Source organism: Stegostoma tigrinum, chromosome 46, assembly GCF_030684315.1.
Source record: "Stegostoma tigrinum isolate sSteTig4 chromosome 46, sSteTig4.hap1, whole genome shotgun sequence".
Lineage (NCBI taxonomy): Eukaryota > Metazoa > Chordata > Chondrichthyes > Orectolobiformes > Stegostomatidae > Stegostoma > Stegostoma tigrinum.
This window is the reverse complement of record NC_081399.1, coordinates 6,870,124-6,884,900: the sequence shown is the minus strand read 5'-3', so window position 1 is coordinate 6,884,900 and position 14,777 is coordinate 6,870,124. Positions and strand designations below refer to the sequence as shown.

Below are 14,777 nucleotides of genomic sequence, written 5' to 3'. Positions count from 1 at the left end.
TGGGTTTCCTCCCACAGTCCAAAGATGTGCAGGTTAGGGTGGGTTTGCTGTGCTAAATTGTCCCATAGTGCCCAGGGATGTGCGGGTTAGGGTGGATTGGCCGTGCTAAATTGTCCCATAGTGCCCAGGGATGTGCGGGTTAGGGTGGGTTGGCCGTGCTAAATTGTCCCTTGGTGCCCAGGGATGTGCGGGTTAGGGTGGATTGGCCGTGTTAAATTGTCCCTTGGTGCCCAGGGATGTGCAGGTTAGGGTGGATTGGCCGTGCTAAATTGTCACATAGTGCCCAGGGATGTGCGGGTTAGGGTGGATTGGCCGTGCTAAATTGTCCCATAGTGCCCAGGGATGTGCGGGTTAGGGTGGGTTGGCCGTGCTAAATTGTCCCATAGTGTCCAGGGATGTGCGGGTTAGGGTGGGTTGGCCGTGCTAAATTGTCCCATAGTGCCCAGGGATGTGCAGGTTAGGGTGGATTGGCCGTGCTAAATTGTCACATAGTGCCCAGGGATGTGCGGGTTAGGGTGGATTGGCCGTGCTAAATTGTCCCATAGTGTCCAGGGATGTGCGGGTTAGGGTGGGTTGGCCGTGCTAAATTGTCCCTTGGTGCCCAGGGATGTGCGGGTTAGGGTGGGTTGGCCATGTTGTAGTGTCCAGGGGTGTACTGGGATTGGCTCTGGGAAAATGCCCCGTAATGTGCAGATTAGGTGTGTGTTAGCCATGGGGAATGCAGGGATCGGGTTGGAGGTGGGTCTGGGTAGGATGCTGTTCAGAGGGTCAGTGTAGACTCGATGGGCTGAATGGCCTGTTTCCACACCCGTAGGGCTTTTATGATAAATGGTTCCCTTCTTCACTTTAAATTACAATTCAGATTCTCCCCCCCTCGAGAGCCTTAAATCAGCGTTAGGTGTTTCCTGTTTCCACTGAGTCCTTTATGAAGACGGTAACCTTCTCTGGCTTTTATCTTCTGTTTGCAATTCTCATTCTCGTTTTCCCAAGTCCATTACTTGCCTTTTAATTTCTATTTCCTGCTTTCTAGATCCCTTTTCCTGCAATGTCTTTCTTATTTCTGTCCTCACGCTTAAGCTGCTTTTACTGTAAGTGTGCATTACCCCAATTCAGCTTTTGCTCTCTCCAAAGCACATGGTCTCTCTTGCATTTGTTCTAAATGCTAAGCCCAGTGCCTGCACCTTAACTATTCCTCACTGATGCTGATGCTGTGTCTGAAACGCAGCGCAGAGTTTGGTATTTTCTTCATCTGTGGGCTTTACTGATGCCAAATCCTCTAGAGATAATGGGAACTGCAGATGCTGGAGAATCCGAGATAACAAAGTGTGGAGCTGGATGAACACAGCAGGCCAAGCAGCATCTCAGGAGCATATCCAGGAGGAGCATCCTCTCTGATGAAGGGTCTAGGCCCGAAACATCAGCTTTTGTGCTCCTGAGATGCTGCTTGGCCTGCTGTGTTCATCCAGATATTATCCCAAATCCTCATCATCTCGCTTTCAAATCTGTCCTGGATGATAGATCAAGTTATCCATCAAGCTTTGCGGCACCTCACTCTGATAGTCTGCTGAAAATCAAGGCCTACTATTTTTGGAGTCACCGCAGAAGTTAAAAGTGTTGAAAAACGACACAGTATTCTCCAAATTTCTTGACTTTCAAACCCCGATTGATAAAAAGCCAAGACCTGGTTTCCTTGCTGATTCCTACTACCTGTTTCCTGTTGGTCGGCCAACTTCTCATCCATGTCAATACTTTGGCCCCATAGCATGAGATTCCCATACTGCAAGCCATTGCAAGTGGGTGCCAAATCACGCCGGGGCAGGAGACGAGTCCCAGGCCAGAGGCCTTGGCTGATTTCGAGGTCACCGGAGGTCGGGGGTGGGGTCGCAAAGCCTTGAGTTTTGAAGCCTGTTATGTTCTGGAGACTCTGGCCCAGTGTAGTTCTGGTGTTGGTGCGGACTGGGGTGAAAAGGACTGTCATTCGAATAATCGAGCGACACAAATAATGTTCTGGGAACCCGGGTTCACATCCTGTCATGGGAGGTGACGGAGCTTGAATTCAATAAATGTCTGGAATTAAGAATTTAATGATGACTGTGAAGCAGTTGCTGATTGTCAGGGGAAAATCCATCTGGTTCGCTAACGTCCTTTAGGAAAAGAAACTGCCATCCTTCATAAAAACTGAAAGAACTGCGGATGCTGTAAATCAAGAACAGAAACAAAGTTGCTGGAAAAGCTCAGCAGGTCTGGCAGCATCTGTGAACTGCCATCCTTACCTGGTCTGGCCTACATGTGACTCCAGACCCACAGCAATGTGGTTGACTCTTAACTGCCCTCTGGGCAATTAGAGATGGGCAATTAATGCTGCCCTGGCCAGCGACACCCTCATTCTATGAATGATTAAAGAAAATAAAATAATTATTCTTTCAATTATTTTCCTAAATAATTAAGTATCTGTACCCTCGGTACTTTATATCTAAGATGGCACAATGAGAGGAGCATCGCAAAGTTTTCACTCACTTCAAGTGCACGCGTGATAATAAAACTCATTCTAATTCTAAAAACTAATTTCAATTCTAGCTTTTATTTCCTACAATAAACTTTGATGTGGCACAGTATCAAATGCCTTCTGGAAATTTAGATACTAATCCACTGGTTTCCCCTTTTACCTACACCTCAAGTTGCTTCTTCCAAGAATCCCAAAATACGTTAGTTAAATTCAACTACTGCTTGAGCAAGCAGTTGTGAAAACAGCACTTTCAATTTCTGAGGAAGGGTCTTGACAACTTTCCTGCTCCTCTGATGCTGCTTGGCCTGCTGTGTTCATCCAGCTTCACACTGTGTTATCTCAGATTCTCCAGCATTGGCAGTTCCTACTATCTCAGAACTTTCAACGAGTTGTACCATATTTTACAGGGTAGTAAATGGCCCTTTGGCTCATCATGTCTGTACTGGTAAGCAGGTATCTTTCTAATCTGTACCATTTTCCACCACATGAGCTGTAGGTTTGTATGCTGTAGTCTATCAAGTGTTCAACAAAATACTTCACAAGTATCTACAGGGTTCCTACCTTTTAGGCATTGAGTTTCAGATGCTGCCACCTTTTGGGTGAAAAGACTTTTCCTCAAATCCCTTGTAAACCTTCTGCTCTTCACCCTGAAGCTGTTTCGAATGGAATCAGCCTTTCAGGCAATGATTTCCACACTCCCATCACATTCAGGTGAAAAAATATTCACCTCAACTCTAAACCTTTGACTTCTGATCTTTAATCAATGCACCCCCACCTAGCTTGGGCCTCTCTACTAATGGAAACAATATTTCTTTCTCTATCTATACCTCTCACAGTCACATCAGCTCCTTGCTCAACTATCGCTGTTCCAAAAAAGTAACTCCAAGCTGATGAAGGGTCTCGGCCCGAAACATCTAGTTTTCATGCTCCTGTGATCCTGCTTGGCCTGCTGTGTTCATCCAGCTCTACACCTGGTTACCCAATCTTTCTTTGCCCAAAATGGCCTTGTTTGACAGTCTTTCCAAAATGTCAATCCTCCTCACTGTTAATAATTGATTCCTTGACCAAAATTGTGGCTATCTCATCTATTTCCCTCCCTATCTTGTGTGAATGCCCTTTGATGAGGAGTATTGAGTTGCCATGTGTACCACACTCCCATGTGCCCGCTCCAGTGACGAGTTCATTCATTCATTCTCCCTCCACACGGAAGGACAGGACAGCGCATGCGCTACTCATGGCCCTGGTGGACAGACGACGCGCGGGCAGAGGGGACAATGACGTAGCGCGCAGGACGCATGCGGCCTGGCGGTGGGAGGCGGTTTGGGGCGAGAGCGCACGAGGCGAGGTTTGAAACGAAGGAGAGAGGGAAGGTGAGAGGCGGAGAAAGGAGAGAGAGTGAGGGGAGGGGAGGGGTGGAGAGAGAGTGAGGGGAGGGGAGGGGTGGAGAGAGAGTGAGGGGAGGGGAGGGGGGGGTGAGGGGAGGGGAGGGGGGGGGTGAGGGGAGGGGAGGGGGGGGTGAGGGGAGGGGAGGGGGGGGTGAGGGGAGGGGAGGGGGGGGGTGAGGGGAGGGGAGGGGGGGGGTGAGGGGAGGGGAGGGGGGGGGTGAGGGGAGGGGAGGGGGGGGGTGAGGGGAGGGGAGGGGGGGGTGAGGGGAGGGGAGGGGGGAGGGGGAGGGGAGGGGGGGGGGAGGGGGGGGGGAGGGGGGGAGGGGAGGGGAGGGGGAGGGGGGGAGGGGAGAGGAGGGGGGGGGAGGGAGGGGGGGGGGGGGGGGGGAGGGGGGGGAGGGGGAGGGGGAGGGAGGGAGGGGGGGGGAGGGAGGGGGGGGGAGGGAGGGGGGGGAGGGAGGGGGGGGGGGGGGGAGGGAGGGGGGGGGGAGGGGGAGGGGGGGGGGGAAGGGGGGGGGGGGGAGGGAGAGGGGGGGGGAGGGAGGGGGGGGGGGGAGGGGGAGGGGGGGGGGAGGGGGGGGGGGGGGAGGGGAGGGGGAGGGGGGGGGGGAAGGGGGGGGGGGGGGAGGGGGGGAAGGGGGGGGGGGGAGGGGGAGGGGGGGGGGGGAAGGGGGGGGGGGGAGGGGGGGAAGGGGGGGGGCGAGTGGGTGGGTGTGGGTGTCGGTGTGGTGGAGTGTGGGTGTGGGTGGGTTGGTGTGGGATTGGTGGGGGTGCATGTGGGGCTGGGAGTGGGTGGGGCTGGGAGTGTGGGGGGGTGGTGGGGGGGGTCTGGGGGTGTGGGAGTGGGGGTTGAGGGTGGGGTGAGGGGTGGTGGGGGTTGGGGAGGGTGGGGGTTGTTGGGGTTGGGGGTGTGGAGTTGGAGGGGGTTGGGTGGGGTGTGGGGTTGGAGGGGGTGGGGTGTGGGGTTGGAGGGGGTGGGGTGGGGGGTTGGGTGGTGGGGTGTGGGGGAATGGTGGGGTGGAGGTAGGGCAGGTTAGTGGGGTGAGGATAGAGGTAGGGTGGGGTTGGGGGTGGGGTTGAGGTAGGGCGGGGTTGGGGGTGGGGTTGAGGTAGGGCGGGGTTGGGGGTGGGGTTGAGGTAGGGCGGGGTTGGGGGTGGGGTTGAGGTAGGGCGGGGTTGGGGGTGGGGTTGAGGTAGGGCGGGGTTGGGGGTGGGGTTGAGGTAGGGCGGGGTTGGGGGTAGGGCAGTGTTAGGGGTGGGGGTAGGGCTAGGGCTGTGTTAGAGGTAGGGTGAGGGAAGGGATAGGGTTGGGGTAGGGTGGGGGTGGGTGTAGTGGTAGCGGTGGCAGGATATTGTGGGTGTTGGGGTTGTTTTAGGGGCAGTGGGGGTGGCAGGGTGTTGTGGGGTTTGGGGTTATTTCCTGGGGAGTGGGTTGGCGCTGGAAGGAGTAAGGGGAAGGGGTGGTGGGAGTAGAGGTTGGTGGTGTGGTTAGGGGTGGGGGTTGTGGGGTAGGGGATGTGGGCGTGGTGGGATTAGGGGTTTGAGGTAGGGTTAGGGATATGGGGGATGGGGATAGTGGTGGTGGGAGTAGGGGGCTGGGGTAGGAGGGAGGGGAGGGTTGGAGGTGGGGTAGGGTAAACAGCTGAGAGGGCAAAGGGGATGACAGGTGAAAAGAGAGGGGGGGAAGAAGGGCAGAAGAAGGGAGAAAGCAAGTGAAGTGGGGAATAGAGGGGAGGGAAGGGTAGAGGGGTGAAATGGGGAAGTGAGACAAGGGCTGGAAGGAGCAATGGGGTAAGGGGATAAAATGGGGGCGAGGTGAACAAAGGAGGTGAAGAAAGGAGAGGGAAGTGGAGGTCAATGTTGGGGTTGGAGAGGGAAGCAGAGAGTGTGGAGGGGTGAAATTATCGAGGAGGGCTGCGCAGAGACAGCAAGAGGGGGCATGGTGATTGGAGATGCTGGAGAGAGTGGGGACATCAGTGATGTGATGGAGGCAGTTGGGGTTGGGCTCGGGCATGGTCTGAGGTGGGGGCAGGACTGAATTGAATAGATGGAGACAGTGCTCAGAGAGATGACGACATAAAAGAAGAAGACAACAGTGATCAGAATACTGTTGTATATTTATTTTTAGTTTCTCCCTGTCTGCACTGACTCTATTTATTTGACTCAGTCTTATTGCCTCTACCTGTCATCAGCATAAATACCACTATTTCTCAGCTGCCTTCAGCTCTGGCAAAGGGCCACTGGATTTGAAGCGCAAACTTTGTGTTTTCTCTTTCCATAGGTGCTGTCAGTCCTGCTGAGTATTTTTTGCACCTTCAGATTTTGTTACTGATCTGAGGTCCTTTTATTTTGTAAGGAATAGAGAAGTCTTGCTCAAACTATAACAAGGAATCATGCATTTATAACTGTGAACAGTTTTGGGACCTTTCTCTAAAGGAAGAGGTATTGGCATTATGGGAACAGCATTGAAAGGTCATTAGGACAATCCTGGGTGTGGAGACATCCTATCAGGAGGAGAGGTTGATTCGGTTGGGCTTATATTCATTGGAATTTAGAAGAATGAAAGGTGTCCTTATTGAAGATTCATAGGGAACTTCAGAGTAGAGGACACAATCTCAAAATAAGGGGTCATCCATTTAAGACAGAGATGAGGAGGAATTTTCCTCAGTGGATAGTGAATCTGTGGGACTGTTAAATGCAGAAACTTAAACAGGTTGGATCATTAAGCATCCTCACAGCTGAAAGAGATGTATTTTCAAAGAGCAAGAAATCAAGGGTTATTGGAGTAAGTTAGGGAAGTGGTGTTAATGATTATTAGATCATCTATGATCTCATTAAATGACAGAGCAGACTTGGCAGGGCTGAATGGCCAACTTTTGCTTCTATGCTTATGGTCTGATGGTTGTAGAGTTGGGGAGGGGTGTAGGTGCTGGAGGATGTTAGGGATAGGATGTTGTAGAGCTGGAGGAGATTGCATTGGTAGAGAGGAAAAGAGAATTGGTCATAGACAAAGTCAGGGGTGCTGATTTTGAATTTATTTTAATTTGAAGCATTAGATGATAAACTATCCTTTGAGGATCATGCAGTGACCATTTTGGACTGAGATGAGAATATTTTTTTCCACCCAGGTTTGTGAATGTTTAATTTGACTTAATCTTTTATGGGATGTGGATGTGGCTGCCCCGGCTAGCCATTTTTTTGACCGTTCGTAATTGCCACTCAAAGTGACTGTTTCATAGGGCAGTTAAGGGTCAGCTCCCTTTCTGTAGCCCTGGTAGGATCGGTAAGTTTCCTCCCCTGAGAGATTTTATTGAGTTGGATGGGCTTTTTGCAAAATTGACGGTATTTGCCGAGGTCACAATTACTGAAACTAGCTTTATATTTTGATTTTTATGACAATATACTTAAATTTCACCAGTTGCTGTGATGCAATTTCTAATCAAGTTCCAAGAATGATAGCCTGGGCCTCTGAACTATCACTCCAGTGTCATTATGACAATGACACTGTCCACTTCCTCTCTGCGCTGCAGATACTTAGTAGTTGAGCAAATTTGAGACTGAGGGTGAGAATTTTTTTTTGGATGCTGAGGGAGTTGAGGGGGTTTTGGCATTGGGGAAATAGAGTTGAGGCTGATCAGCCACAATAAAGTTTGAGCTGAATGGCCTTCTGTTATTTCACCTGTGTTCTAAGGGCGCCTTTGGAAAATGACACTGACTTTGCTGAGCTCTCCCTTTGTGTTTCAGGAATGATTTGCAACTGTCGGCTGATAACTGAGGTCATTTCCCCTCCCTGATCACCATTTCTGCTTTTTTTGTGATCGGTAAGGGTTTTTTAAAACTTAACTTCTCCTCCTCCTCTAGGCATATTCCCATCCAGCACAATGCTGGGGGTGGCTTAATGTGCCTGGGATAGATTCACATGATACGGTGTATGTACCTGTGTAAATCTTTGCAATAGGTGTCAGAGAACAGGTTTATTTAATTCATTCCCCCTTTGAAAGTTGTTATAATCAATGTACCCATTCACTCCATGGGCGTGTGCATGCCAATCATCTAGTTTTGGAAGTTACTACCAAGCACAGACCTTCAGGAGTGTGCATAGAAGGATAAAGAAAGAGGGAACATATGTTATGACACCTGTGCAGACCTTCAAACCAAAAGAACCAAATTTACTAAGTAACCTTAAAACTATTGGACAAGATTTCACTTCCACACTCAAACCAAATTCAGTGTAAATATGGATTGACATGTGAATTGAGGTTGATGTAAAATTGTTGCTATACGTTGCACGTTAAATAGCAGAGAGAACGAAGATCTTACAAGATATAGTTAGCAATCTATGCAGTGCATAATGGCGGGAATTTCAGCCACAAAATTCTCCAAAGCTCTAAACTTCCTCCGGTAAACTCCACCTCACTTTCCTTAAAGACTTAGCCATTGGCAGCAGCTTCCAACCACACCATGGACGGTCTTCACTAAAATGGTGAACCACTGCAGAACATTATTAGCTCTGCTCTTGGCAGCCTTAATACTGTGGAAGTCAGCAGGGTGACTTTTATCCAAACCCTCAGTGAAAAGCCATTGCTCTGGTCAGTCAATAACTTTAAGGATGGCACAGTGGCTCAGTGGTCAGCACTGCAGCCTCACAGCACCAGGGACCTGAGTTTGATTCCAGCCTTGGGTAACTGTCTGTGTGGGAGTTTGCACATTCTCCCTGTGTCTGCGTGTGTTTCTTCCGGGTGCTCCAGTTTCCTCCCACAGTCCAAAGATGTGCAGGCTAGGTGGATCGGCCATGCTAAATTGCCTGTAGTGTTCAGAGGTGTGTGGGTTATAAGGGGATGGGTCTGCGTGGGATGGTCCTTGGGGCAGTGTGGACTTGTTGGGCTGAAGGGCCTGTTTCCACACTGTAGGGAATCTAATCTAAACTATAGAAGTAGCTGCAACAATCCTATTGCCAGCTCCTAGAAACAACTTCTGTTTTCATCAGTACTGTAGCATTGGGTGATCTAACTCTGGCCCTGTAGCTGTTAGCTGGTTGCAACTGTTTCAGTTTTCCGGGAATACAAACTTTCAATATCTGCAGAAATCTTGAGTTTCAGTTTCCTGAGACACTTGACTGAGGTTCTAATTTCCTCTTGGGCTGGGAACTGACTCAGAAAAAAACTTTTAAAACTATGACCAGTGCACCCAACAGAGCGTTTAGCAAGTCATCTGTTCAGGCAACAGCTCATATCTGTTTCCCCAATGTTCCAACAAACTGAGGATTACATCAAAATTCCTCCTGAACTTGCATCTGCCACCCTGTCAGGCAGGACATTTCAGACCACAGCTAAGTCGATGGTATTTCTCTTCATCACTTTCCTTTTAATTCTTTCACTGATTCTCTTCCATCTGTGTTCCTCTGTTTCCTAATTCGCCTACCTCTGGAAATGGTTTCTCCTTGTTGACTGAATCTAAATGCATTCTTGAATTTAAGCACCTCAATTTAACCTTCCCCTTAACCTTTGCTACTTTTCTGATTTGCTTGTGGGATGTGTGCATTGCTGGCTTGGCCAGGATTTATTGCTCATGTGTAATTGCCCCTTGCTCTGGCTATGCCAGAGGGAAGTTAAGAGTTAACCAAGTTAATGTAGTTCTGAAGACACATGTAGGCCAGACCAGGTGAGGATGGTAGATTTCCTTCCCTAAAGGACCAGATGGGTTTTTATGACAATCGACAGTGGTTGCCGCAGGACCAGCTTTAATTCCAGATTTTTGCTGATTGCAATTTCACTATCTGCTATGATGCAATTTGAATCCATGTCCCAAGTACATTAGCCTGCGACTTATAGTCATCCAAGGCTAGTGATTCAATCGCTGCCTTCCTGAAAACAATCAGAGGAGAACAATCCCACCTTCCTAAGCCTCCATATTCATGCCAGGAAGGGACAAAGGAAAAGAAAAACCTAGCTGCAGAAAGGAAATCAAGACTAGGTGTTGCAAAGATATAAAAGAATGAAACTAAAAGCTACATATCTGAATGTGTGCAGAATTCACAGTGAAGTAAATGAATTGATGGTGAACATTGAGTCAGAGATTTTACAGAAAAAGACCCTTCAGCCCATTGTGACCATGTCAATCATTGAGCATCTATTCTAATCCCATTTTTCAGCACATGGCCCATAGCATTGTGTGCTATAGTGTTTCAAGAGGTCAACAACAAACCTTTTATTAACCAGCACCGTATGGGACAAAGAGTATGATAGTTGTTCAGATATTCCAGTTGATCAAGAGGTCCACATAATCAACATAAAAGCACACAGTAATTAATATAAATGTAATGTAAGGAGTATGCACATTGCTGTTATTTTATTTACAGCATAAATCACTTAAATAATAATGCACTGTGCCTTAAATAAAACTTAGCAGCAGAGAGCCTTCTCACTCACACTCTCAGCGGAGATTGCAACAATACAGTAAACGTTTGCTATTTCAGGTATATAATTTCTGCCAGTTTATCGAGAGTGCCAGTTTAAAACAAAGTTTGGTGTATCTGTTGGAACTCTACTTTTAGGCGGTTCGGTCCAGCGTGGGTGAAAACAAAATGTTCCTCAAACCTAAACCTTTGGCTCCTTGTCTTAAAACTGCGTCCCCTTCCGAGTTATTAACCCCTATGGGGGGGAAATGCCTCCCTGTCTGCCTTATCTATGCCACTCATGACATTGTGCATAAATGTGATCTGATAGCCATAGGGAGACTTGGGTGCGGGATGACAAGCCTTGAGTCCTGAATTTTGAGGGGTGTATGATGTTCAAGAAGAATAGGTAGCCAGGTAAATTGAAGGGGTGGCGCTGTTAATCAAGGGTGGAACTTGTTAGACATGATCCTACTTCATGACTTCAGGGTATTGATTTGGTTGGAATGGAGACGAGGAATAGTAGGAGAAATAAGTCAGTAGTGGGAGTAGTCTACGGGGCTGTTACAGTAACCTTAATGAAGTACAAGAAGAAATATTAGATAACAAAGTGTGTAGCTGGATGCACACAGCAGGCCAAGCAGCATCTCAGAGATGCTGCTTGGCCTGCTGTGTTCATCCAGCTACACACTTTGTTATCTTGGATTCCTCAGCATCTGCAGTTCCTGTTGTCTCTGATCACAAGAAGAAATATTGTTTGCTTGTGATATTGAACAGCAATAATCATGGGTAACTTTACACACAAACTAGAAAATACAGATTGACAGTGTCTGTTTGAAGACACAAGCTTTCAGAGTCTCACTCCTTCAGATGTCAGTGAGAAAGGTAGCATCAGATGTGGAATTTATAAGCCGACAGTCAAAGGTTCATAGATGCAGTGTTGAACAAACCTAGGATGGCCGTTAAATATTTAATCAGTTAGAAAGGATTAATATGCAAATTCCTGAATTTCTGAAAGTCAATGCCCTGAAATTACTCTCGTCCAACACTGGCACCTCCACATCAGATTGACAGTGGTAACAAGGATGAAGAATTCATAGAATGCTCTTAAGAGAGGTTTTTAGAACAGCATGTTTTGGAATCAACCAGGGAGCAGGTGTTATACTAGACTTGGTATGTATGATGTGATGAGGTAAGTTATTGACCTCAGAGTAAAGGCACCTCTAGCAGTAGTAACAAAAATGATTGAATTTTATGTCAGGTTTAAAAGGGTGAAGAATGGGTGTAAGACATACTTTAAGCTTAAATATGGGGCAAAAACATAGACGTGAAAGCGAGCTAGGTGAGGTGAATTGGAATACTACTAGGCATGGAGATAGATCAAGAGAGATGCAGTGTAAGGGCATATTTCAGAATAAGTATATTGTTACTATAAAATAATATTCAAAAGGAGGACCCACTGTCCCTAGTTAGTTAAAGAAGCCATTAAACTTCAGGAAAAAGCAGAAACCTTGGAAAGGTGAGTGGCAGGTTATATGATTGGTCATACTGTAAGGAATAGCAGAATGAAAGAAAAGTTAATCGGGAGAATCAAATTAGAATATTGAGAGGAAGCTAGCAAGGAGTGTAACAATGGACTGGAAGAATCTCTACAGGTATTTTAAAAAGTTAAAGAATAAGTACAATGTGTATTTGTCCTCATAGAGAGAGAGAGTGGGTGTTAATAGATAATAAAATGATGGATGAATGAACAAACATTTCAGTAATAACAGTAAGTCAGGAGGTAAAAGGAAGAGATGAACTTTGTGAAATTGCAATGATACAGGTAGCAGTCCTGAGCAGATGAGCGAGTTATGGCTTATAGATTTCTGTCTCCAGTTGGATGTCTGAGAGCCTTAAAAGATATTACTAATGAGGTAGTTGATCCTTTGGTGTTGATTTTTCAAAATTTCTGGTTTTCTTGATTCTAGAAATGTTCTGCAGACTGAACAGTGACAAATATAACCCCTGTTTTGGGAAGGAGGGCGGGACACAGAAAACATGAAACCAAAGGTCAGTTATTTTTGTTGGACCTGGGACAGATCTTAAAATTGATCAGACAAGGAACTGTAGGTGCACCTGCTATGTCAAAGAGAAATTATGCCTAATAATCTAGGGAGTTATTTGAGGTGGTAACACAGACTGGATAAAGGAAACACTATAGATGTATAATATTTAGATTTTTAGAAAGCATTTGATAAGGTGTCGCATCAAAGGTGTTTCAGAAAATGAAAACACACAGTGTATGGGGTAGCATATTAGCATGTATAGAAGATTTGCTGACTGACGACTAACAAAGTATGTGTAAATGGTCTTTGATAACAAGGTGTGGAGCTGGATGAACGCAGCAGACCAAGCAGCATCTTAGGAGCAGGATTGAAGATGGATTTGATCCACCTCCCTCCTCTCCCTACTTATTTCAGAACCCTCTTCCCAGCCCCCATTTCTGATGAAGGGTCTAGGCCTGAAGCGTCAGCTTTCCTGCTCCCTAGATGCTGCTTGGCCTGCTGTGTTCATCCAGCTCCATACCTTGTTATCTCGGATTCTCCAGCATCTGCACTTCCTATTATCTCTGTAAATGGTCTTTGGCAGGATGTGATGAGTGCAGTCTGTGCTGAAACGTCATCTTTTTACCCCCCCACCTCATCTACGGAATGTACAGGACCACGCCATAGACTCAGAATAAAAGGGTGCCAACTTAACACCCAAAATGAGGAGGAATTTCTTCTCTCTGAGTGTTGAGAGGCTTTGGATCTCCTTGGCAGAGAGTTGTGGGGGTAGAGTCCTTGTGTATATTTAAAAGACTGAGATAAATAGTTTCTTGATCAGTAGGGGATTCAAGGTTTACAGGGAAAATGCCAGAAAGTGGTTGCGAGGAGTGTAGGATCTGCCAAGATCCTGTAAAATGGCAGAGTAGGCTTTAGCCGAATGGCTACCTCCAGTTCCTGTTTTTAATGGTATTTAGTGTCTGCTTCCACAGGTCTCTGATGCAAACAAAAGAGCAGGCAGATTATAGTATCTGATCAGGTTTTTACCATAAAACAGACATCAGTGTTCTTATTGTTAACAGGTCCATTACTGCATAAAGGTAATTCTCCAGGTGGGCCCCAAATTGGAGAATGGTCAAGGGTCTTGCTTCAACTGTAAAGATTGGGGGCTCCTGCTTGCTTGCATAAACGGCTGAGCAAATACCTCTTTTTCTCTGTTGCAGCAGAATGGCAACCACGGATGAAAAGCCTGGATGCTGCGCGTTTCTGAAAGGCTGCACGGCGGATGATGGATGTCTCCAGGGACACGTGAAGTTTTTAGGTGTAAGGGCCTGCGCCACTCGGGCTGTCCACGGAAGCCGTGCTGTGACTGTCGCAGCTGCCATGGTACAGCCAGCGTTTGGGGTTGAGGAGGTGATGGTGCCATGTTACCAAGGAATTTGTGCCAACTCTGGTGCTAATGCCCCCAACTTACTTATCAATGGGGAGGTCTTCGTATCAGCGAGTTGGGCCACACACAAACCACGTGGCAAGCAGATGAGTGTCAACTTGGCAGTGCTACAGCTTCACAGCTTTATTTTCAGCAATGTTAGCTACAGGAACCTGTAAAAATAATCGTACCATAATTATGCACACATATAACCCTGTCAGAGGGTCAGTGCTGGGGCAGGACTGTACTGTCAGAGGGTCGGTGCTGAGGGAGGGCAGCACTGTCGGAGGGTCAGTGCTGAGGGAGCACCGCTCTGTCGGAGGGTCAGTGCTGAGGGAGCACCGCACTGTCGGAGGATCAGTACTCAGGGAGTGCCGCGCTGCTGGCATGTTAATGCACATCCGTGTTCATCTGCAATCCAGGGTCACATCAAGCAAATGTGGAGGCCTGTAGCTGCCTGCCTGAAAGCAGGCCAGGTGACGTAAGAAACGACTGATCAATGTTTCAGTCCTGCACTCTTCTGTAGATAGAATCAGAGATTAAATTTGAGGTGGTCTGGAGGGGACAGTGTTGTTGAAGTCTTGAACAAACCCCACCTTCACTCAACATCAGATTTGCAGGATTATCTATTTCCTAAATGCGCTTCTTAACACTGTCAGGGTGCAGGGTCTGCTTTCGCTGATATCCATAAACTCCCTTTTCTTAAATTGGAATCTTACAGTTTAGAAGGTAGCCATTCAGCCATTGTTCTCATGCCATCTTTTTGCAATTGGACTGTGAATTATCCCACACTTCTCTGGTACCTTCCCAACATGATCTCTGCAAATTTTTCCCCTTCAGGTATTTATGAAAATCATCTCTGTCCAGCTCCCCTTTCAGTCAGTACCATCCAGATTTAAAAATGCTCTACCTGTGTCAACTATTCTAAATCTACTAATGCTGGAGCAACTCGTCATGTTTGCAAGGTCAAAAATCACCTGATACCAGGTTGTAGTCCAACAGGTTTATTTGAAAACAAAAGCTTTCAAAGTTCAGC

At 47.4% G+C, this 14,777-nt stretch overlaps 1 pseudogene; it reads right to left on the bottom strand.

Moving 5' to 3' along the window:
• Positions 1-4,171: 4,171 nt before the first annotated feature.
• Positions 4,172-14,777, bottom strand: part of LOC132207380 (basic proline-rich protein-like) — a 63,469-nt pseudogene continuing 52,863 nt past the window's right edge.